At 44.2% G+C, this 25015-nt stretch overlaps 1 protein-coding gene and 1 long non-coding RNA gene across 2 annotated transcripts in view; one reads left to right on the top strand and one right to left on the bottom strand.

Moving 5' to 3' along the window:
• LOC139761898 (uncharacterized) overlaps window positions 1-25015 on the bottom strand; it is a 329651-nt gene that overhangs the window by 219144 nt on the left and 85492 nt on the right. The gene's annotated exons all lie outside the window — the stretch shown is intronic.
• Window positions 20312-25015, top strand: part of LOC139761899 (uncharacterized) — a 177782-nt gene continuing 173078 nt past the window's right edge. The window contains exon 1 of the long non-coding RNA XR_011715635.1: window positions 20312-21693. This is a non-coding gene — a long non-coding RNA (uncharacterized lncRNA). The remainder of the gene's footprint in view (window positions 21694-25015) is intronic.

Here is a 25015-nt window from a genome sequence, read left to right as displayed (position 1 = left end):
CTCCCCCAAAACGTGTATCTAAGATTTTAAACAGAATTACTCTGCCACCCTCTCCTGCGACCAGAGAAAGCTCAGGATATTCCTGGCCCGTAATTTCCAAGCCTTTGTTGGTGCTTCAAGCAGGGAACGTCCCTCAGCAAACCACTGTCACATCAATTTCTGTTCTCGAGAAAGTTTCGTTCACCTCGAAGCCCAATGTGTTGAAGCCTGTCCTGCAACCTCTCTAACCAGATAGCGATCAGTTCGTTTCACTTCAATTTTATGAGGCTTCAACGCTGACTGGTTTAAAAGCCTTGCGATAGAACTCGCCGCTAACACTACCACTACTGGTAAAGAAGATCTCCCAGCAAATCTTTATTTTGGTCTTCCAGCAAAATCCCATCGTTACTCCTCCAGGATAAGACATTGTTGAATTCTTGTTCCAAGCTTTCCTCGTTTTGTCTGTCCTTCCAGCGGTCATTCAGTATCTGCTGGAGTTTCAAAAGCTTATAGGGTCACAGGGGTCTCTTTGGCGCATTCTCCTTTGGTCTTGGAATATGACAGAATTTAATCAGTTTCCCACAGGCTCTCTAGTCAAGAAAAGTTCCCGGTGGTTTGATTCTACCATGGGTTCCTCCATCCTATAGTTATGCCTCTCCGGTGCTATACCGGAGCACCATCCCTCCAGTGCTATACGGGAGCGCCACCCTATCAGTGCTATACAGAGGTGGAGGAACCCCACCCTCCTCAGTGCTGCACAGGAACGGAGGAAAACCTTCCCCTTAGTGATGCAAGAGCAGGTGGAGCTGCTCCAGTCAAGCACACAAACCGCACCACGTACCTTGTGTAGCTTTCTTACGCCGCACCTGCCGTATATCATGGCAACCCGCGGCCGCCGTCAGCACCACCACCGCCAGCAGCAGGAGCAGCAACAACAACAGCATCGAGGGTCTGCGCCAACCCTAGTGGTGTGTGAGGGGGGAGGAGGCGGGAGCTGGAAATGGCGTGAAGGAGGCGGGAGGTGGAAATGGCGCGGAGGTATATATATCCGAGCTGAGAACTGAGAATACGCCATATGTGTGGCGGGTGAGGGGGAGAATATGTGTGTAATGGTAAAAGAGCGGAGTATTTGAGTGGAAAGGTGTATGTGATCAGGAAAGTTGTATGTGATTAGCGTGAGTGTATGTGATTGAAGTGGTGTTTGTGATAAAAGTGTAAGTTATTGATAAAGAATGTATGGCACCGAGTTTTATGATCAGTTGAGAAGGGTGGATGTGACTGTGAATGGAATACATTTATAGTGGAGATGTGTGGTGGTAGAGGGTATGTATGATAATGAAGTTAAGACTATGTTGTGTCGAAGGCTGGATGTATGTGATGGTGAACTTAGGGTGTAGGCTATGTGGTGATGAAGGTACAGTGTATTCATTGGTAAAGTGTCCTATGATAATGAAGGGAGGGTGTGTATTGCTCGTGAGATAAGAGTGATTGTGAAGGGAGGAGTCATATAATTATATACGTTGTGCATGAGAAGGTAGGAGTGAGGTAGGTAAAGGTAAGAGAGGTATGAGTAATGTAGATGAAGATGAAGGGTGAGATCATAATGGATAAGGTCATAACCGTGGGAGGAGGTGGTACTGTAGACTGTCTTCAGTTTATTTGCCATTCCATTAGTCGCTGTTTCTCCGGATGTTCTTCGTGAGTTACATTTAAGCTTTACTTATGTTACAAGTTGGTGGAGACACACTGACTAGGTTAGTGTTGGTTGTGGCGGCTGTATTTGGTTCTTTGGTTGTAAAGTGAAATTCTAAGATATGTTAAGTTTGCTGCATTTGCAAATCGTGGTTGTAAAACAGGTATACAGTTCGTATCCAGCTCGGCTGTGTGGGGGATGGGGCAGGAGGGGTGGGGAGAGAACCTCCAGACTCGTGCCAAATGCGGCGTGGCAAGGTGGTCGCTTGTCGCCCCGTCTGTTTAATGCATACAGGGATGAAGTGGCAAAAGGAACAAAGATACAAGTATGGCGAGTGGAACCGAGTTGAAAATTGTTAGTGGAGAATGAAGTTTGTAAATGTTGTCTCGTGCAGGAGGAGGAGGAAGAGGTGAAGCAGCAGCAGGGATTACTGCTTCTCAGTGATCCCCACTGAACCAGTATCGCTTCTTTGGTGAAGCTGCGCTTATCTAGTGCCGCTTCTTTGTTGAAGCTGCGCTGAACTAGTGCCGTTTCTCTAGTGAAGCTGCACTTGACTAATGCCGCTTCTTTGATGAAGCTGCGCTGATCTAGTGTCGTTTCTTTGGTGAAGCTGCGCTGATCTATTGTCGTTTCTTTGGTGAAACTGCGCTGATCTAGTGTCGTTTCTTTGGTGAAGCTGCGCTGATCTAGTGTCGTTTCTTTGGTGAAGCTGCAATGAACCAGTGTCGCCACTCGGCGAAGCTGTACCGAAGCAGTGGACCTCTGTGAACAAATGTAACACTCGTGCACGAGAGATATTTACATTTAAAGAGAGGTGAAAGTTGAAATATCTAAATGAAACGAGGTTGCTGGAACCTGTTGAACAGCCAAATTATCAGAGTAGTTAAAAGATAAGAACACTAGAGAAGTGCTGGACTGTCTGGGTGCCAGTTTTAAAAGTGTGTATATATGTGTGTGTGTGTGTGTGTGTGTGTGTGTGTGTGCTGGTGCGTATGTGACGTGCTGCCACAGCTCGCGATTGCATGTAACATAAAGACTTTAAGAATACACAGGTGGATCTCCCGCGGAAAGTGAAAGTTCACAACCCCTCCTCCCCCAGCCCAGTTCCCCCCCCCCCCTCTCATCATGACCAACTCCCACACACCCCTCCCCCCTCCCTCTCACCCTCCCCCCCCCGTCTAAGACACATCCCCCCACCCCCACCCCCCACTCCTTCAGATATGACTTATCATTACTATCAAGGATAATCACTCAGGCACTTATCACAAACGTGAATCTCAACAGCTGGAACAGGACATGGATTATAGAGGAATTTTTGCATGTAAGAATCCTTCATCTTCCTATCTTTCTGAAGGATATCGTACCCGATTCTTGAAGATGAAGGATGATGAAGTCTGCCTTGAACCAGATCCTTAGCTGTAATGAAACAGGAGAGGAAGAAAAAAAAAAAAGAAGAAATCTTTTTCGGTTGAATTTATTTCATTATCGAGGAAAGTAATTCATTTATCATGGCATCGTTACGAGAGTGACGCCACGGGGTATGTGTGACCTGTTGTGTGTGTGTGTGTGTGTGTGTGTGTGTGTGTGTGTGTGTGTGTGTGTGTGTGATTACTATTTGTTTGTTACGGGGAGAGAGTTTTACACTCGTGTTGCCCCGTCTCTTAACCTTGTACGTATTTACATGTCTTGAAATCGTTTAATATATGTACATGTATTTACGCACGTGCATATATATATATATATATATATATATATATATATATGTTGTATCGTGTGTGTGAATGTGTGAGTGTGTGAGTGTGTGTGTGTGTGTGGGTGTGTGTGCATGCGCGCCACCACAAGAACGCGTATATAACCAGTGACACCTCTGCCTGCTCTCTCTCGCCAGGTGCTGACCCTCCTGTTAGTTCCATCCCGATAGCCTCCCTTCTGTTAGCCACCTCCCCTCCTCCATTACCCACAAAACCCACCCACACCCCTGGCCCACCTCTACCCACAAAACCCACCCACACCCCTGGCCCACGTCTACGATCGGGGCTAGCGGGGTTGAGGTATAGATGACCCACCCTCGCCCACCTTTAGTTAATCAGATAATTGATGCATTTTTACGCCCCGTCGAATGGTATCCGTGAAGGTAGAGTCAGCCATACCGATCCTCTCTCCCTCACCCTCACCTCACAAAGAACCTCGTTTGTAATGGATGGTTTTCGGGGCGAGAGGTAATTCTCCTGCACGTCGTTAACATGTTATTAATAATTCAACTTTGTGTAACCCCATCACCCCTCCCTCTCTCTCTCTCTCTCTCTCTCTCTCTCTCTCTCTCTCTCTCTCTCTCTCTCTCTCTCTCTCTCGCGCGCGCGCGCGCGCCCACTGGTGAGTTAGTTACCAGCGGCCACCTTCGGGCCCTGGGTGTAGTAGGGGAGTGTAAGCTACCGGTAGGGTCGTCGGTAGAACCAGAGAGCTGTTCTTGTGCGATGTGGTCGTGGAGGGTTGTTGAGCTGGCTCTTCCGAATCGCTGCCTTTGCATTTCCCTGACCTTCTGATGCCTTACCCTCCTCTGTTTTTCGCCACCCTTACGATTTCTTGCCCTTCCAATTCGTTGCTCTTAAGTAAGTCTGACATCTGACTGGAAGAGATGGGTCTTGCCTTCTAACCCATGGCTGGCTGCTTCATTCCTTCTGGACTGTGTATTTAACGCCGTCTGCTTTCCCTATCTACAGATCCTGCCAGGTTACATCACCGCTGTATTCTGTAGCCCGAGTGCTGGCGGCAAACACTACAGTCTGATACATGAGTGTTTAATGTAACCTTTCTCTTTCTCTCGTTTCTTCAGACAGCACACCTCCAGCTACCCCTTGTAGTTCCAGTACAGTTCATGACTGTAGTGGTCTAGTCTCTGTGCTGTTCCAAGACACAGTGAACTACTTGTTCACACCATTCTTGCCTTTTCATCCACTCGTATTACAGTCTTTTAGCCCGTATTACTCACTATGTACCCGTATTACCATCTATCTGTCCATGATACTCTTCACTTATATTAATGTCTTATTACCCGTATTACCCGTCTGTCTAAACGTGTTACTGTCTTTTTACCCGTATCGTCTATAATTGACCCAAAGGATTAATGATTATACACGTCTGGTGTTGGGTTTAATGACGATAGGCAAGTCGAGCCAATTAATAAGGTAGAAATCGCACCATACATAAAATTGGGTAAAGTGCAAGTACTGTTTTGGTAAGAATTTATTTGTTTTCCCTTAACCCAGAGTGCTTTTAGGGACGTGTTGGTAAATTGTCGGGTGGTGGAAGTTAGTGTTTAATAACCTTAATTAGCAGGTAAATTGGCGTAATGCGGCCGTTAACTAACCCTACACAGGGGGAGGGCCACGCTCCACGCTCCGTGTTAATATTAGCACAATGAGATATACGGCGGGTAATGGTGTACATACAGCGAGAGGGAGGGGGTTTGCTTGGCCCTTTAATGTTTTAATCTTTTCCTTCACCAGCAGCAGGGTTAAACCCCATATCTTTCTTCCCCTACCCCCTTCATTCGCCACCACTATCAGGCCCTCCACGTCTCGAGACCGTAGATAGATATATGAGCTGATCGTAATCTGTATGTATGACATTTTCTTGCACCTTCTTGCTTTACAGTGGCTTTATGGTTTACAAAAAAACACTATATATATATATATATATATATATATATATATATATATATATATATATATATATATATATTATTTATTCATTTATTTATTTATCTTTTTATTATACTTAATCGCCGTCTCTCATGTTAGCGAGGTAGCGCAAGGTAACAGTTGTTTTGAATCGTCTTAAGGAATTCTTCATGACCCTTCGAGACTCAAGGTAATTCCAGGTAGCCTTAAGGTGGCCTAAAGTGGTCGTAAGTGGTTCCAGGTGGCCTCAAACAGCTCTGGGTAAAGCCCTGTTGATTCCAAGTGCCTCATAAAGTAACCCCAAGTTGCCCTAAGTATATCCAGGTGAACCTACGTAGGTGCCTACCTAGGTTCTCTCAGGTGACGTTGAAGGATTCCAGGCGTTCGTAAATGTTTCCAGGTGGTTCCAGGAGAGTCACATGATCGTCAGTCTTCATCATCCTGCGGGCGCGGGGTCTGCCTCGCGTGTGCCTGGAACGAACCCTCACCCAGAAATCATCATTAAATTCAGTTAGGTGCTGGCAGCAGCAGCCGCCCACCACCCCCCCACAGCCCTCCCCTTCACCACCATCCTCCCAACCCCACCCCACTTCGACCACCACCACCATTACCCAGATACGTCAGGGGGTCTTATATTCAAATTTACTCATTTTTTTCTTTAGGCTTTTCCTGGAAAACCTTGTCTTTAACGCAATTTTTTCTTTAGGCTCCTGGAAAACCTTTAACTTACTTTTTATTCCTTTAGGCTTCTCCTGGAAAACCTTGTCTTTAACTCAATTTATTCTTTAGGCTTCTCTTGGAAAACCTTGTCATTAACTCAATTTTTTTCTTTAGGCTTCTCCTGGAAAACCTTGTCTTTAACTCAGTTCTTCTTTAGGCTTCTCCTGGAAAACCTTGTCTTTAACTCAATTTGTACTTTAAGCTTCTGGAAAACCTTGTCTTCAACTCAATTTTTTCTTTAGGCTTCTCGTGGAAAACCTTGTCTTTTAACTCAGTTTTTTCTTTAGGCTTCTCCTGGAAAACCTTGTCTTTAACTCAATTTGTACTTTAAGCTTCTGGAAAACCTTGTCTTCAACTCAATTTTTTCTTTAGGCTTCTCCTGGAAAACCTTGTCTTTTAACAGTTTTTTTCTTTAGGCTACTCCTGGAAAACCTTGTCTTTAAGCTCAGTTTTTTCTTTAGGCTTCTCCTGGAAAACCTTGTCTTTAACTCAATTTGTACTTTAAGCTTCTGGAAAACCTTGTCTTCAACTCAATTTTTTCTTTAGGCTTCTCCTAGAAAACCTTGTCTTTTAACTCAGTTTTTTCTTTAGGCTTCTCCTGGAAAACCTTGTCTTTTAACTCAGTTTTTTCTTTAGGCTTCTCCTGGAAAACCTTGTCTTTAACTCAATTTATTCTTTAGGCTTCTCCTGGAAAACCGTTTCTTTATAAGCAGCAGTGTTCACAACGGCTTCCATGTCATGGACAGTGTCTGGACGTACTGCCCTCGAAGTCTATGGCAGAGTAAATGTCTCTCATATTGATATTTAGACTCGAGTCACACACGCACAGAAGGCCTCTTCGAGAAGTACAAAGTCCTGCTGTGCACCACCAGGGGCAGGTCATAGCAGGTCTTCGTAACGGAATGTTCTTTACCGTGAGGAATATGAAGCTTTTTATATAGAGAGTAACAAGACAAAGTATAAGTATATACTGTGGTTAGGTCACTAGTGATCCTTCTCTCTCTCTCTCTCTCTCTCTCTCTCTCTCTCTCTCTCTCTCTCTCTCTCTCTCTCTCTCTCTCAGGACTCGCTGACAACTCGATAGATATTCGAGAATGACTTGAGTCTTTCCAGTACTCACATCATTAGTTGATTCATCCTCACTTGAAATTACAGTTCTGTACGTCAATTATTCCCAAGAAATGGAGAGAGAGAGAGAGAGAGAGAGAGAGAGAGAGAGAGAGAGAGAGAGAGAGAGAGAGAGAGAGAGGAAAGCAAAGCCATTCTTGCATACTAAACTGCGTCTCGATGGCTTTTCCCTAGCTAATGAACCCTGGCGCAGATCCGGACTGCGTGTTAAAACAGTGAAAATTAACAGTAATGGGTCAAACAACAATTACTTTTTGTCCCGTGGGGGTACGAACGAGTAAACGAGCAAGGCTAATGACTGAACTGCCACTCTGACCTGCAATTACCTCGGCAATATGGGTCGTAATGGCTTGCATCAGCCTCCCAAATTATGGCCAACTGTGGTAGTGCGATTACCAAATTATGAATAATTACCCAGGACCTCCCACAGGTGACTACATAAAAGGTATGTTAATGAGGCTCAGCTCTCATGGAGCAATGCTGATCCACCGCTTCGGCCACCATCGGGAAATTTTAAACCAGGAAATTTTAAACTAGGAAATTTTAAACCAGGAAATTTTAAACTAGGAAATTTTAAACCAGGAAATTTTAAACTAGGAAATTTTAAACCAGGAAATTTTAAACTAGGAAATTTTAAACCAGGAAATTTTAAACCAGGAAATTTTAAACCAGGAAATTTTAAACCACGAAATTTTAAACCAGGAAATTTTAAAATATGACTTGTCTCGAAAAAATCTTATTAGAGATCTTTCTTTTTTTTTTGATAGACTCTGAATTTTTGATAGATTTAGAATTTTTGATGAATTAGAATTTTTGATGGAATCAGATTTTTTTTATATAATTAATATTTCTATGGCTTAAAGATTTTTGATGGAATTGAATTTTTGATGGAATTAAAATTTTGACGGAATTAGATTTTTGATAGAATTTAAGATTTTGATAGAATTAGATTTTTGATAGAATACAGTGCATGCAAGATACCTTGTCTCCTCCCCTACCTACGGATTTTCGTATTGCATGCAACATGTGTGTTAGCAGTGACAACAGGAGTGAAGCTTATGGACGGCGACCTGACGATTTCTGGTGTTGTTATGATCTTTTTTATCTTTTTTTTTTGTGTGGACTTCGAGAAATGAGAGTCGTTTAGAAAAATCTAGGCAGTTTAGAAAAAAAAGAGTTAGACTTAGATTTTAAGAATGACGAAAATTCTCAGTATTCTCTCTCTCTCTCTCTCTCTCTCTCTCTCTCTCTCTCTCTCTCTCTCTCTCTCTCTCTCTCTCTCTCTCTCTCTCTCCAGGTCTACCCTAAGAACCTACCATCCCTCCCCCCTCCTCCCCCATTCCTTCTCCCCACTTCCCCGACTCTCCCACCCTCCTCCCCATCTATCTACCCCCCCAACCCCACCCTCCTCCCCATCATTTCCCCCCTCCTCCCCACGACCCGAGGTCTGCGTCGAGCCAGTCATGTGTTGCATCACCCATTGTTTTGATCCTTCCAGCTGAGCCTAATCCAGATGATATCGTCATGACTCGTACAGCTATTCTCCGCCTTATGATTCCACACCGTAAGTTGTATTTCTCCGTGGCCACCGTAAGCAGAGCCAAATCAATGTAAATGGTCGATCGTATCATTACTTTCGTACTTTTTCTTTGCTCATCGGTCGTTGGGAAACCTCAATGTCCGCCGAGTCTTTCTCTTTTTAATTTTTTTTTGATAAAATGAAATAAACTTCACACCTTCGTCTGTAAAACCCTCGTATCTTCTCTATAGCTGTCCATGTCCTTGTGACTGTGGAACCCCAGGTTGTTCGAAGCTTCGGTCGAGCCCGAGTGAACCCTCGAACTACACACCGCATCCATTCGTGATACACACGACAGCCCACACATTCTAGGAGGCAGTCCACTCCTGCACGATAACATCTAAATAGCAAACGAGACCTCACGTAGGACTGACGATGCCATAGGATCTCTGAAGAACACAAGTCGAGACCTTCGCCTCCTCACGAACGGCCCCATTCGTCTCCAGATGGCTGCACAGACGCCTCCCGTATACATTATCTTTAGCATATGTCCCTTCTAGTCTTCCGCACCTTATGATCAGTTCTCTATCATTCGTTTTAAGTGTTCAGCCTTATGGGAGAGTCGCTTGTAGTCCATTATGATCATCTCCCCTCGTCCCATCACCGATCTCTTAGGCGGCTATATGCACGGGGCGGTTCAGAGATGGGTATATGGTTAAGGACCATCAGAGAGAGAGAGGCTTATAGACCCTCTGGTGCTGACGTCGAAGTGGAGGGCTTAAAGGCAACAGGTGTAGATCGAGGGATACGATACCTGTGTTAATTTGCCCGATCGCGCCCGCTTCGCGGCCTCTTTCGTGCTCAGTCTGGTGGAGAAGACTTGATTAGTTTTGATCTGTGGTGATCCGACTCTATAAGGGGTATGTTTGCACTGTATATTTACCCCGACTCGCCTTTGTGTTTGATGATGTAATTTCATATGAGAATCAACATTGGGCCAAGCAAGGGAACTGGTCTCGTTACTGATACTTGCTGAGACTCGTTGTAACGGCCTTACGCTCGAAGCCGCATCGAAAATATATCCACGTCTCTTTTTCCTATATTTACCGAGATGTTTCCCACTGCAGGAAGGTGATATCCAGGGGCAGCAGACACAGCCCAGTCCCTGGAAACAATATGTAAGGCATACTTATCATTCCTACTTAACGCCTGGAATAATAGCGTAATGTTCAGGTCTCTCTGTGAAGATTATGTGGAAAAAAAAAATAAATGGGGGGTAAGGGTAGCCATTCGCATGCCTTCTCCACATTCATTTACACGTTTAATAAAACATCGAATATCGTCGAGTAATAAAGATATTTTCAAGGATGATTTTGCAAGTCTTGTTGGAAGTAATAGCAATCAGCCCCAACCAGTTTATAGATTAGAGACCAAAAAAAAGAAAAATACCTTCTTTTTTTATCCTCCCGAGACGTAAAACCACCTCGTAGGAATATCCTCACTATATCGTTTGGGAACATCATCCTTAGCGCTCGCTACGCCGCTGCTGCTGGCTGGGAGCTGAGCAGTGGCGGTGTCGCCTTACGCAACCCCGTTACTTTGTTTGCCTATAATTTTGCCAGGCGCCACAGCTCCGATAATTACGTAAGGTTGAGGATCTCGTGTGTGTGTGTGTGTGTGTGTGTGTGTGTGTGTGTGTGATAGTTCAAGCCTCTGTAACTTTGGAATTTCTCATCCATAGTGGGAGTACTTGTGTCCGTGAGGCGTGGGAGCTGGCGCGGTAGGTGTGATTGCCTCTCAGTGTTTATGATCCTTTAATAAAGATTAAGTTGTCAAGTTGTTTTCGTGTGTTCTCGTGAGGATTAGAGACGCTACTATAGGGATATAAATGCCAGACTGTTGTATACACGCGCCTCTGATGTATTTGGCAAAAAAAATGTAATTGGATATCGAGCACTTCTGATCTTGTGTGGATTAATTAAGATGCCGTCAGGCTGGCTTTTGTGTTAATTTCACGGAGATTGTTTTTATTGATTACATTTTGATACAATGGACCGAATATAGAAGGCGAGAACGGATTATGTAAGTTTCTAACTAACCGTGCGTAATTTCGTCTGTCATTATCTATCTATCTATCTATCTATCTATCTATCTATCTATCTATCTATCTATCTATCTATCTATATATATATATATATATATATATATATATATATATATATATATATATATATATATATGTAATATTATCCCTGAGGTAAAGAAGAACGAATTCTACCTCCGTATTCTCTGCGTGTCGTAGAAGGCAACCAAAGAGGGTGGGGGCGGGGGGCTGGAAAGCCTCCCTTTCTCAAATTGCGGTTTCGAAAAGGTGAAGCAGAAGTAGGAGCCAAGCAGAGAGTCCTTAACCTCCTCAGATACTCAGGCTAGGGTGTCTAAATACGTGCGGATATAACAAAGATGAGAGGAGAGGGGAGATGGGTAGCAAACGAGACCTCACGTAGGACTGACGATGCCATAGGATCTCTGAAGAACACAAGTCGAGACCTTCGCCTCCTCACGAACGGCCCCATTCGTCTCCAGATGGCTGCACAGACGCCTCCCGTATACATTATCTTTAGCATATGTCCCTTCTAGTCTTCCGCACCTTATGATCAGTTCTCTATCATTCGTTTTAAGTGTTCAGCCTTATGGGAGAGTCGCTTGTAGTCCATTATGATCATCTCCCCTCGTCCCATCACCGATCTCTTAGGCGGCTATATGCACGGGGCGGTTCAGAGATGGGTATATGGTTAAGGACCATCAGAGAGAGAGAGGCTTATAGACCCTCTGGTGCTGACGTCGAAGTGGAGGGCTTAAAGGCAACAGGTGTAGATCGAGGGATACGATACCTGTGTTAATTTGCCCGATCGCGCCCGCTTCGCGGCCTCTTTCGTGCTCAGTCTGGTGGAGAAGACTTGATTAGTTTTGATCTGTGGTGATCCGACTCTATAAGGGGTATGTTTGCACTGTATATTTACCCCGACTCGCCTTTGTGTTTGATGATGTAATTTCATATGAGAATCAACATTGGGCCAAGCAAGGGAACTGGTCTCGTTACTGATACTTGCTGAGACTTGTTGTAACGGCCTTACGCTCGAAGCCGCATCGAAAATATATCCACGTCTCTTTTTCCTATATTTACCGAGATGTTTCCCACTGCAGGAAGGTGATATCCAGGGGGAGCAGACTCAGCCCAGTCCCTGGAAACAATATGTAAGGCATACTTATCATTCCTTACTTAACGCCTGGAATAATAGCGTAATGTTCAGGTCTCTCTGTGAAGATTATGTGAAAAAAAAAATAAATGGGGGTAAGGGTAGCCATTCGCATGCCTTCTCCACATTCATTTACACGTTTAATAAAACATCGAATATCGTCGAGTAATAAAGATATTTTCAAGGATGATTTTGCAAGTCTTGTTGGAAGTAATAGCAATCAGCCCCAACCAGTTTATAGATTAGAGACCAAAAAAAAGAAAAATACCTTCTTTTTTTATCCTCCCGAGACGTAAAACCACCTCGTAGGAATATCCTCACTATATCGTTTGGGAACATCATCCTTAGCGCTCGCTACGCCGCTGCTGCTGGCTGGGAGCTGAGCAGTGGCGGTGTCGCCTTACGCAACCCCGTTACTTTGTTTGCCTATAATTTTGCCAGGCGCCACAGCTCCGATAATTACGTAAGGTTGAGGATCTCGTGTGTGTGTGTGTGTGTGTGTGTGTGTGTGTGATAGTTCAAGCCTCTGTAACTTTGGAATTTCTCATCCATAGTGGGAGTACTTGTGTCTGTGAGGCGTGGGAGCTGGCGCGGTAGGTGTGATTGCCTCTCAGTGTTTATGATCCTTTAATAAAGATTAAGTTGTCAAGTTGTTTTCGTGTGTTCTCGTGAGGATTAGAGACGCTACTATAGGGATATAAATGCCAGACTGTTGTATACACGCGCCTCTGATGTATTTGGCAAAAAAAATGTAATTGGATATCGAGCACTTCTGATCTTGTGTGGATTAATTAAGATGCCGTCAGGCTGGCTTTTGTGTTAATTTCACGGAGATTGTTTTTATTGATTACATTTTGATACAATGGACCGAATATAGAAGGCGAGAACGGATTATGTAAGTTTCTAACTAACCGTGCGTAATTTCGTCTGTCATTATCTATCTATCTATCTATCTATCTATCTATCTAACTATCTATCTATCTATCTCTCTATCTATCTATCTATCTATCTATCTATCTATCTATCTATCTATCTATCTATATATATATATATATATATATATATGTAATATTATCCCTGAGGTAAAGAGGAACGAATTCTACCTCCGTATTCTCTGCGTGTCGTAGAAGGCAACCAAAGAGGGTGGGGGCGGGGGGCTGGAAAGCCTCCCTTTCTCAAATTGCGGTTTCGAAAAGGTGAAGCAGAAGTAGGAGCCAAGCAGAGAGTCCTTAACCTCCTCAGATACTCAGGCTAGGGTGTCTAAATACGTGCGGATATAACAAAGATGAGAGGAGAGGGGAGATGGGTAGTATGTGTAAGGAAAGAAACGTGAATGTTTTGGCTCTGAGTGAAACGTACTTCAAAGGTAAATGGGAGAATGATTTGGAAATGTCTTAGACGTTAAGTCAGGGGTTGGTGAGAGGCCAAGAGCTAAGGAAGGAGTAGCACTATTCCTGAAGCAGTAGTTGTGGGAGTGTGTGAAGGGGTGAAAGAAACTGAATTCCAAACTGTTGTGGATCAAAATGAAAGTGGATGGTGAGATAAGGGTGATTTTTAGTGTCTATGTACCTGGTCATGAGAAGAAAGATCATGAGAGACAAATGTTTTGGGACCAGGTGAGTGACAGTGTCGGCAGTGTTGATGCAAGAGGCCAGATATTAGTGATGGGTAATTTGAATGCGAAGGTGAGTGATGTGGCAATTGAAGGTATACTGAGAGGCATTGGGTATTCGCTATTGTCACTGGAAATGGTGAACAGCTTTTGGAGTTGTGTGCTGAAATGGGACTAGTGACTGGGAATACCTGGCTTAAAAAGAGGGACATACACAAGTATAGAAGATGGAGTGAAATGGAACGATGTGGTGTACTAGGGTCGACCTGCGGCCTGTGGATTTAACCAGGGCATGCGAAGCGTCTGGAGTAAACCATGGAGAGGTCTGTAGGGCTTGGTTGTGGATAGGGAGCTGTGGTTTCAGTGCATTACACATGACAGAGAATGGATGTGAGCGGATGCGGCCTCTTTTCGTTTGTTTCTGACGCTTCCTCGCTGACTCATGAAAGAAAATGAAATATATATATATCCTCTACCACTTCTGAAACCACACTGCTCTTCCCCAATCTGATGCTCTGTACATGCCTTCACCCTCTCAATCAATACCCTCCCATATAATTTACCAGGAATACTCAACAAACTTATACCTCTGTAATTTGAGCACTCACTCTTATCCCCTTTGCCTTTGTACAATGGCACTGTGCACGCATTCCGCCAATCCTCAGGCACCTCACCATGAGTCATACATACATTAAATAACCTTACCAACCAGTCAGTGATATGTATAATGTATAATGTATAATGCGAGGTCTTTGTTGACTGGTGTAATTCTTCGTTCTTAGCATAATATATCTTTCTCAATGCCCATATTTATTAATCTGTTCATTTCTGTACATACATCCCTATATGCTTCTTACATGTTTGTTAGGTAATGTCTCGTGAAAGTGTGTATACTAAGAGAGAGAGAGACAGAGAGAGTGAGTTGGGCTTTTTTTAGCTCGTCATTTCTCTTTCAACATTTGCAAAACTCGAGTGTGCAACTGCTTTGATAATTCGGCCCCAAGGGTTTTCTGTGCGAAATGTTGGGAATCGAGGAGTATGAAACTGACTAGTGGCACAGGCAGATAGACAGACAGAGAGAAAGACAGACAGACAGGGAGACAGACAGGTAGACACGGACGAATGCAGACAGGAAGACACAGTATAGCTCAAACCTTTGAAATTGGGGTGAAGATAGCGCCTTTCAACACCAGGCTATAACTACCAAAGTTTTGCTGAGCAGGCTATCAGTGTGACGCTTACAGGTGAGCTCATCTGTCAGCGTCTTGAAGGGAAGCCTTTATGAAGCGTCCTTGACCACCGCCATATACACGTAGCCTGATTCAGGTTTTGCGATCGAAAAGAAATTGTGGGGAGCAGCTTGATTTCCCTGTTCAGCGATCTTGCTTGTGCATACACTCAAATTGGTTGAAGTCCATATACGTCTGTAGGATCGTATTATGTCGTGTTGGCCCGAGTCATAGGGATATACATATGTACCTGTCTTCATAGATATGTAGACAGAGACACATTTGCAATCCGGTTGGCAAAACAGGCTTATTTGTATACAGTTGCGGCCGTTTATGTAAGACACCAGGGTGGTACACACACACACACACACACACACACACACACACACACACACACACACACACACACACACACACTCCATTCATGCTTGACTCTGTACACATACTATCATGAGGAGCAGCTGTTTAAACACACCCGTGCCCCTTGACAGACCTCACTGCTCCTGCGGCACCCGTACAGTGCTAACCATCCTCCTGACCACACTGCTTCCAAACCCCTAAAAAGAGAGAACCCAGAGCGACCGACAGTCGAAGAGAAGTGACAAGGTAAATGTTGTGGCGGAGAGGACGTGGATCTGGCAACAGTGTCAGGAGTCCTCCTGGCAACACTGTAGGGACCCCCGAACAGCCTCCCGCTCCCCCATTACGAACTGTGTTGTGGCGGGAACTGGTGCTTCCCCCTCCTCTCCCCCTGAGCACAGGAACACAAACATCAGTCTTACGTAAACATTTGCTTATATAAATGATTGAGGCAACGTAGAATGATGGTCATGTCAGTGACAGCTTCTCAGAAACATCCGTCATTGTAGATATGGTACGTGTTTCCACGACCTTCGAGCGCGACGGTACGGTCCTGGAGCACGATAGTACGACCCTTGGGTATGGTTTCCTGGCTTTTAACCTGACTACAAAGGGTCAGGTCTATAAATTTATGCCATCATGCCCAAGGGTCGTACCGTCGTACTCAAGGACTCGTACCTTCATACTTAAAGGGGCTAGATGCAAGCCTTTGACGCTCTAGAATTTCACCCTCAAAATTTCTCTCTATAACATCAATGGTCACATCTAACATCCAGTCCATAACTTACAACTCTGGACCCCTCTACACCATAGACTAACCCCAAGTAGGCAATGATACCTCACTTTGCAACACTAAATCCTGGGCAGGCGGTTACATAATGGTCTGTATTTGCCCTCCTCGATTAGCAAAAGAATTAACAAAACAGCATTGTTAGTTCTAACGATGGCGTGGTACTTTCCTGGTTACGGGGAAGTAATTCGGTCCAGGTGGCTCATTATGGTAGTTCGTGAAGAAAGTGGAGTGAGTAATGATAGATAGAGGCATCTAAGGATCTATCAATTAGGAGAATTCGACCATCTCATTCACGCAGCGTAGATGCCAGTCGTCGACTTCTCCACTAACCCTCCCTAGACATTCATCCAGTCCACTAGCCAGTCAGATACATAACCACTCAACTGCGTAGTCAGTTACTTCCTGAGCTAGACAGACACCTTACCTGTCGGACCAACTAACCATCTAGCCAGCCAACCAACCATCCACCTCTTCCACTCTACCAGCCTGGATCAGAAGAGCCAAGCGTGTGCCCCGATAAAAAAAAAAAAGATAACATGACCCCGGGGTCCTCACTATCTCAGAATAAAGCTAATTTGTCTTATTTCGCAAGGTCGCGGTCTGGCGCTCTGATGATCCCGTGCCAAGATCCGCTGATACCTCACGAACAAAGGATGTCGTAACAAAATGGAAAAAAAGTGGATTGTTCTATGGGTACCCCAAGGCTGGCTTTTGCCGTCTAGATCCCAGTGTTTGATTTCAAGGGATGGAGAGACAAGAGTATCGTAACCCATTCGCTGATGGAGTAGACTGTGGCGTGACGCCTCTGGGAATATGCCGTCGAGGAAAGTGACGCTGGAAATTATTATTTTTTTTTTCTTAAATTCTGCTCAATCTCACGGAGAGATGAGCTATATGACGCAATCAAGCTGAGAATCTTCACAGTGTCGGAATTTTTCCTTCGTCTTTTCAGAAGAACATAATCTCACTTGACAAGGGAGGGAGGAGACCCTCTTTTGTTTTTCTCTCTCTCCTTGACAGAGGTAAGATTATCTTCACTGGGAGATCAAAGATCCTAACGTCAGTATTCCAGCCTCTTGGTAAACACAAGTCATGAATGTATAAATGATATGGTACTATATACACATCTCTATGAATAGTAGATCAAACGACTTAACCAAAAATGAAACAGGATATTCTGCCAGTGGCTTTAGGTTCCCATCACCAAAGAGTCTTGTGTGTGAGAATGTAATACTTGGAACGTGTATATGGTACTCACTCTGTGAATGATGACCTCCTTACCATCTGGCCTGTCCATCGGGTACTTACCTAAAAGGGGGAAAAAAAGGGAATTTCAAGATTAATAAGATTTCTCAGAATTATGAATTGGATATATATATATATATATATATATTTTTTTTTTGCCATGAATCGGAAGAGATTTCTGTGAATCGTATTTCGGATGAAATGTATGTATGTATATATTTTTTTTCTCATTTTCAAGATTTAGTTGGTGGAATTTCCATTAATAGAAATGGTTAAGCCTTGTTAAGTGAGGCGGTTCCTGTAGTTAGAGTCTTATACGAAAGAAAATAGAAAGAAATGTGTTATGGAATGATGGAACCTATAGGAAAATATAGGAAAATAGAGAGTCGAATTTGTGTGATTGGATCATATCAAAGGTTTTCAAACTTAGTGAAGCCACGGAACATTGCGTACAATGGACCAGCTCAAAGAGTAATGCTCCCGGAGGATGGAGGTTGAAGATGACCCTTTGCGAAATGAGCTTTCTGGTGATGTCATCATTTTACGATCGACAAGAGTCGTCTAGGTGACTGTGGATGGTGAACCCCTTAGTCTTCATCGTCGTCCTCAACATCACTTCATTGTCACATCATCATCATCACCATCACTGCCCCTAAGCAACCATCTGTACCATCACCACCAGACTATTCCTACCACCCACACCACCATGCACGTTGCTACAACCATCTCCCATCACCATCGCCACCATCAACCAAGACTCATCATTATCCTTAACAGTCGTTCAGTCATCACGTCATCATCATTATCACCAACGCCAGGACAGCCATTATCATCATCACCAGCATCACCAACAGTGTTATCACCACCATTATCACCACCACTATCACCACCATTATCACCACCATTATCACCACCATTATCACCACCATTATCACCACCATTATATAACTAGCATAGGAAATCACTTTGTTTACACGATTTTCACAAAGGACACGACCATACGTAAATGATAATAGAAATAATAACTATAACAGTAATAGTAATATTAACGATGATAACAGCATTATTAATACTACTAGTAACAATAATCATGATAATGATAACAATAATAATGATATAATGATAATGATGATAATGATGGTCAATTGAAGAGATCTATCATCCTCATTTTCTGAAATGGAAATGCATCAAACGAGTCCTCTCTCTCTCTCTCTCTCTCTCTCTCTCTCTCTCTCTCTCTCTCTCTCTCTCTCTCTCTCTCTCTCTCTCTCTCCCATGTTCACTCTTCTCACCACACACAGAACTAAAACAGAAGAGCAACAAAATGAAGCGAAGCAATGTTCGAGATAATTGTGCCAGACTCGGCGTAAAAACACGCAAAAAAAAAAAGGAGAAAAGGAAAATGAATCATTTCTATTCGTGCAAAAGAGTCGTGCAAAACTATCTGCAAAATGCATCGGGTTTTGCTTCGAGTGTGAGGAGTCCAAGGCGAGTGTAAATATTGGACTGTCTCACCGCGGCTCTTTGATAAATCCGGAGTTGCGAATTAAACAAGGCAGAAATCCCCTCCCTCCTCCTCCTCCTCCTCGTTCGCGCAGATGAATCCCACTGACTCACCAAGCATCAGAATAGCCTTCCTTCATCAGATACCACTATTCAATCCGTAAGGCGAGGCGAGGCAAGGTCTACACACACTTTTGTCTAATTTTTCATTAGAAGTGATAGTCAAAGGGATGGAGGAGAGATAGCAGAGGAAGGCGGGGGGGAGGAGAGATGGGGAAGGGAGGATTAGAAAGCTGTAGATAACCCTCTCCAGTGGACTATGAATCGCCTCACAATGACATGGTAATCACAGGCCAGACCAACGCCCCAGACGCACCAGAGCCCATAAATATTACATCGCTCTCCGTTTTCTGTTAGCTCGCATTCTTGCAGATCATGATGGCTCGTGTGGTGGTTGCGCCTCGTGACACTGATGGAAAGCTTTGCCTTACGTAGCCCCGAGACCCCCTGAGCACGACGCCACGACCCTTGAGCAACGTGATGCGACCCTTGAGCACGACGCCACGACCCTTGAGTAACATTATACGACCCATAAGCACGACGGTACGACCCTTGAGCAGGACGGTGTGACCATTGGGGTATGAAATGGTGTTATACCCCATAAGGGTCAGGTCAGAGACCAGATAGTCTCAGTGAAGCTGTCGTACCGTCGTGCTCAAGGGTCGTACCGTCGTGTTCAAGGGTCGTCGTAACGTTGTGTTCAAGGGTCGTAACGTCGTGCTCAAGGGTCGTAACGTCGTGCTCAACGTTTGACCTTTGATTCTATCTACAATGTTTTCATCATACGCCACTCTCCTGAAAGGTCTTGTGTGTCCGCAATAAATTGAAGAGCCGGATCTGAGTCGTCTTCGTTCGGGGAATTCATTCTTCTTTTTTTCAGTCATTTTACAGAAACTGAGATAACGCGACTAGAAGTCATTAAATACAGAACTTTCTGTGCGTCACACCAACTTCTGCACGTGGGTCCTTGAGACTAGCAAATGCGGTCATTGTTTCGTGAATGCATTTATGTCCAGATTTCTGTACTGATTTACGATCCTTTTATAAGACTGTAAATAACGGTGCGTAAAACCCTCACAGAAAACGAGTCCAACCCAGCAGAGACATTCCTCTTGACGTCTCCACTCATCTTTTATAAGAGTATACGAGGCTGGAGGGGTCGTTGCCTAGCGTTAAACTATGAGCCTAAGAGACAACGAAGCTCCGTGACAGCGCCGCCAACAGGACTTTTATAAACCAGACAGCCTTTTCATCACCGCCGCCAAACCCATGATTACCAGAATCAGAACTGTCCGGAGTGGAAGTATCAAAAGGCCATAAATCTGGCGGGAAACGTTAAAAAGAGAGTCCACAAGGAGGCGAGCGGCTCGAGATTGCATCCGTGATGGCGCCATTGACACACGCAGCTGCGCACACACACACACACACACACACACGGACGACCGATCAGCTGTGTCACGCGACTCAGCTGTTACGTGGAAGCCCCTGCGGTTTATTCTCTACTAAATAAGCCAATAAATGTGCATACAATTGTTTGGGAAAACAACGTTACATGCATTCGGAACAACCTAACCAGATGTTGCTTGATAGTTTACTGAAGATAACATGCAGTAACGAAGCTTATGTCTGCATAGTGACGAGAAGGTATTGAGAAAAGGCAAGGATAACAGGAGTATAGAAGAGATGATGGAGTAACTGAGTAAAATAACATACGATGGCGTAACAAACCTAATAGAATATCTGAGAGAGAAGGAAAGAACACATAGGAGTTATTTTACAGGATAGACTACGAAGACAGTAAGGCATGTATAACTCCAGCAAGGGTAAGGTACCATGAGAATGCTGTGCTGTTACAGCAGGCGCTGACGGAGAAGGCAGTCCTCCGTCCCCCCACCTCAGGGTAACCTAGTTTTCGTGGTGAAAAGACGGTGATGCTAAGCTACGAATCTTGGCGATGGGGTGTCGAGTGCTGCCGTGGTGGTGTGGAGGAGGCCACAGGCATGTTTGCCAAGTGAGACCTGCCTGGTGGAGGTTTCTGGTTAGTTGGTGCAGGTTGTGGTAACGTGTTATGGGGATAGATCTGGCAGGAGAGTTTGTTCTCTGGACGAGGGCGGCAGAGAGAGAGAGAGAGAGAGAGAGAGAGAGAGAGAGAGAGAGAGAGAGAGAGAGAGAGAGAGAGAGAGACTCACCCACAGATGGGGTCCCACGAGTGTAAAACTCCTCCCTCCTCATACCGTACAAATAGGTAATCACAGACTGGTAAGTACACATTAGGCCATTACATAACCCTTCTCTTCCTCGCCACCTCTTCAGCGTTTGCCTCACTCCCTCAAGCACTGCTTTCGGGACGTGCGACCGAAGTAACGGGAAGACGACCAGCGAGACAGAGAGAGAGGGAGGGAGAGGGAGACTTTGCGGCCTTGCCGTAGTCTCCAAAGATATATCCGGCCATCCGACCCACTTTATCGTGCACTTCCCGAGTCCATATGGAGAAGGGCCTCACTGCCCACCGTTGGCAGGAAGAGACAATGACCAGAGGACGGGACACTTGGGGTTGGGGTGGTTGAGGAAGCATAGGGTAAACGAGGTAGTGTATGGAAGACGGAAGTAAAAGTAGAGAGTTCCAAGGGCGGTGTAGTGTTACCGGGTAACATCCTGACACCCACAAAAAGAGGGCGGACCATCGGGAAAGGCTTGGATCGTCTGAGTGTATTTGATTCACAAGGGGGGAAGGAAGTCCACGATCACTAAGTGACGGTAGTGTATTCTTCTTTTTTTTTTTGTATACGTATGAAGGATTTGAATCTATTCTGTGCCTCAGATCGTACTTTTTCTTTATTCCAGGTCTTGCCCCGGGGAGAGATGGGATCACTTGGCGACCATCTGCCGGTCTCTAGCAGTCCTGACAAGTTTTTGTAAGTAAAAGAAATTGTCCTTGTGTAGGTCGGGGGTGGAGAAGCCTGGCGAGTGCTGTTGAAGAGCCTCGCTCCAACTTCTTTAAATTGATTTTTTCATTTCTTTTTTTCGTGTTGATCGGTGCATCTATTTACACACATCTATTGTATTTTGGACTTTTTATGAATCACAGATTAACTTACCGGAAACGAAAGGTCGTTGTTGTTTCTCTCTCTTTCCCTTGCTCTCTTTTTAACACATATCCATTAGATGAACGACAGCGTTCAAAAGGTCTATATCCCGTTCTGCGTTCGGTTTGATGAAACATTGCCTCATGAAGAGAGACGAAGCTTTGACAAGCACGTCATCCGAAGTGCACTTCCTCTCGTCTTGTCAACAGGAAGGATAAAGCTGGTCCTGACACGAGTTCGAAGTTGCTGGAACTAGTCGGATATTACAGTAACGAGTTCGAAGTTACTAAAGCGGGTTGGAAGTTACTGGAACGGGTTCAAAGTTGCTGGAACGAGTTAGATATTGCAGTAACTAGTTTCGAAGATACTACAACGGGTTCGAAGTTACTGGAACGGGTTGGAAGTTAAGAGTATAGACTCGAAAAACCTATTTCAGTGCTGGAGTAATGCCTGCATATCCCGGTACTGCCTTAGGTGTTGTGGTAATGGTGATAGAATTGTTGGTGGTGATAGCAGAGGTTGGGAATGATGGTGGTCTGTGGTGGTGATGGTTGGTTGGTTGGTGTTGGTGGTAGAGTTGGTGACCCATGGTGTGGTCTTCTATGGTCCCTTAACCTCATGAGGGCGACGGTGAGGTCATGCTTACGATGGCTTGACCTATTTTACCTTTTACCCTCAAGGGTCGTACCGTTGTGGTCAAGGGTTATATCGTTATACTCAAGGGTCGTACGTCGTACTCAATCAAGGGTCGTACCATAGTGCTCAAAGGTTGCACTGTGGTGCTCAGGGTTCTTACCATCGTGATCAAAGGTCGTACTTAAGAGCTCAAGGGTCGTGCCATAGTACTCGTTGGTCGTACCGTGGTACTCATGAGGTTAATGTTTTTCTGTCACTACAATTTATTCTGTACGGCTCATTTTCTTTTATTTATATTTAATAACTGATTGATTTATCGGTCGATTGATTGATTGATATCTTAAATCAATCTGTTTGAAACAACAGATTTTTAAATTGTCTTATGTTTTAACTGAATGCTCTCCATTTTCTTGTTCGTTTGATGTATTTGATATCTTTCCAAATTGTTATTTGTATTCCCTGCCACATTTCTTTTTGATATATGAATCTTCGTCTGTTTCTTTCTATTCGCCGATAAACTAGTTGCAACAAAGATTCCTATAGCAAAAACGAAAAACAAAGTCCAGGTTGAATTATTTAATGCTTCAACTAATAAGCAGTTAAGTTGATTACATGTTTATATAGAATTATTGTTACATCATTCCTTTAAGTAATCAGTCTTGAATTATTTTCTAATTATGAAATCTTCATTGCCACAACACGCACTTCATACTTTTTTTTTTTTTTTTTACCTAATTGCCTTTTCGCCCCAGTGAGGTAACGTCAGGACCAAACGAACGAACAAATTACTTCAGTTTCTGGTGAGAGAACTTGGCTGCTTGTGTGCCTCCGCCGTCAGCTTGACCAAGCAGTACTGGGCAAACTGTATACAAAACATGATTACTCTATAACCCTTAGCAACTCAAGTGTGGGTCGTTGTGATGTCTGTTACTTCTCCTACAGGGCTAAGCTTTGGAACTCTTCACCTTCTCATGTCTTCTCTTAATACCTACAAACCTGACCTTTTTTTTTTTTAAAGGCATTTTTTTTTTCAGTCCATGCAAAACTCTTAGGTTATTTTTCCCCATTTTCTTTAAACTTTTCTCTCTCTCTCTCTCTCTCTCTCGTTAACATTTTTTTTATACTTTATGAAAGGCCTGGCCTTAATGTGGACTTTTGCTTGTGCCTGTGGAGCCATCAACGTTAAAGAGATAATCTAAATCCTAAATGCCACAGTAAGTCAAATGTTAGGATAACAGGACGTTAAAAGTGTGTCCATAGAAAACGGAACACCCGGACCGTTCCGCATAGAAACGTTCTCCGTTGAGTCATTCCGAACTCATGTGAATCATCTCTAGTTCGTCAGAATATGATGAATCACGCGAGTATGAATCATGAGTGATGAGACATTTGACTCGTGGTTCCGTGCAACCTTGAGCTGACGGATGGGAAATGGTAACTACCAAAGACCACACGTCATTCGCTGGGAATCGTTACCTGGTGAATCACCAAGTTCGAACCACCGGACTCTCTGAATATGAATCATTCGATGTGAATCTTTTGTAAAAAGTTCGGTTGGGTGATGAACCCATGTATTTGGTTCGGTTGGGTGATGAATCCTTATATGTGGTTCGGTTGGTTCAAATCTTTGTCTACGGTTCATTTCGAGCGAATCTAACTGTGACGTAAAGTTGGTGGATAGCCGTTTTCTAATTTGTGAATTAGTTCTTGGAAGACGTTGTTAACGTCATTCAGTCGTTCCCTAGCGACTAAGAAAGCTGCCTGAATCTTTAAATGCGATTCAGTACGTCCTGATCTTTTCATATAGTTCTCTCGGTTCGAGTCTTTGTATAAGGTTCGTTCGGTGCGAATCTTTGCATGTGTTTTGGTCGGTGCGAATCTTTGCATGCGATTTGGTCGGTGCGAGACTCTGTGTATGCCTTTAGGTTGGTAGGAATCTCTCTCTATGCCGTTCGGCTGGTCCAAATCTTTGTATGCGGTTCGCTCGCTTCCAATATATCATCACGAACCAGCGGGCAAGAACTAGCGAACAAGAAACAGCGAAGTTTCAAAACCCGTGACCCGTAACGCGACGTGTCCGACCATTGTCGACTCTGATGCCGGAGGTTACGGAGGTGGGAGAGAGAGAGAGAGAGAGAGAGAGAGAGAGAGAGAGAGAGAGAGAGAGAGAGAGAGAGAGAGAGAGAGTAGTAGTATATAGTGGAGGTAATGAAGGCCAGCAAGAAAATTAGAGAGACAGGGTAGAGTAAGGCGGGTCGATAGATGGGGAAAAGATGGATGTAAGAGAGGAAAGTAGATCAATGGAAAAGGTAATAAAAGTAATTAGTCAGGGTGACCTCAGACGATCCCTAAGGGCCCCTTTTTTTTAAACGCTCCAGTTCATCACCTCCCCCAAGATGAGGCTGGAGATAAGGCACCGACCGTCTCCAGGACTTGCATTGTTCGGCGCGACCAGGACTCCCAACCCCCCCCACACCTGACCAGAGAACCGAGACTTCGAAATTTATTTCGAAAT

The sequence above is a fragment of the Panulirus ornatus genome, chromosome 42, assembly GCF_036320965.1.
Source record: "Panulirus ornatus isolate Po-2019 chromosome 42, ASM3632096v1, whole genome shotgun sequence".
Lineage (NCBI taxonomy): Eukaryota > Metazoa > Arthropoda > Malacostraca > Decapoda > Palinuridae > Panulirus > Panulirus ornatus.
Note: the sequence above shows the minus strand (reverse complement) of the source record. Positions and strands in the feature narration are given on the sequence as shown.